The following is a 545-nucleotide window of genomic DNA, read 5'->3' as shown; positions in this document are numbered from 1 at the left end:
GTCATCATTTAAATATAAATCCAACACATTGACAAATCTTTCTATTTATCTGATAATAGATTATATCAAGATCAGATTAATTGGATATTTGATTAACCTGTAAGGTATGTGGCAATCAAATGAAATCTGAAACTATTACTATTACTATTAATAAAGTGAACAATGAAATGAAATGCTGAGTAAGTAACTTTCGAACAATTTAGTGATCATCGATTGAAACTTTATCTATGATGTTTCTCTAGTCCTTTATTGAATAGTAACAAGTGTAATCAAGGTTGACGTTAAGATTGAAAACTGGTACTATCATTCGAAACTGTTACAGATCGATCTAGTTGTATGCCACGAGAAGACATGCGCGAACGTGAAAGCTCTCTGCGGTTGTCTATCAGTCTTCTCTCTCTCTCTATCTGTTACACACACACACACACATACATTTTCTATAAATATATATATATATAGATTCATCTCTTATTCAGTTACTCTCACCATGAACAACCATAAACCACACACAGCATCTGGAGTTAAGCGAGATAGATTAGACGGAT

The 545-nt window shown here is 32.5% G+C and overlaps 1 protein-coding gene and 1 long non-coding RNA gene across 4 annotated transcripts in view; one reads left to right on the top strand and one right to left on the bottom strand.

The window, feature by feature from the left end:
• The window catches only part of LOC106788513, a 14,615-nt gene extending 14,076 nt beyond the window's left edge, over positions 1-539 (top strand). Inside the window, exon 3 of the long non-coding RNA XR_001381903.1 lies at positions 323-539. This is a non-coding gene — a long non-coding RNA (uncharacterized LOC106788513). The remainder of the gene's footprint in view (positions 1-322) is intronic.
• Positions 1-545, bottom strand: part of LOC106788512 (GTPase-activating protein CdGAPr) — a 42,542-nt gene that overhangs the window by 29,489 nt on the left and 12,508 nt on the right. The gene's annotated exons all lie outside the window — the stretch shown is intronic.

The sequence above is a fragment of the Polistes canadensis genome, unplaced genomic scaffold, assembly GCF_001313835.1.
Source record: "Polistes canadensis isolate GaletaPanama2010 unplaced genomic scaffold, ASM131383v1 scaffold_142, whole genome shotgun sequence".
Taxonomy (NCBI): Eukaryota; Metazoa; Arthropoda; class Insecta; order Hymenoptera; family Vespidae; genus Polistes; species Polistes canadensis.
Note: the sequence above shows the minus strand (reverse complement) of the source record. Positions and strands in the feature narration are given on the sequence as shown.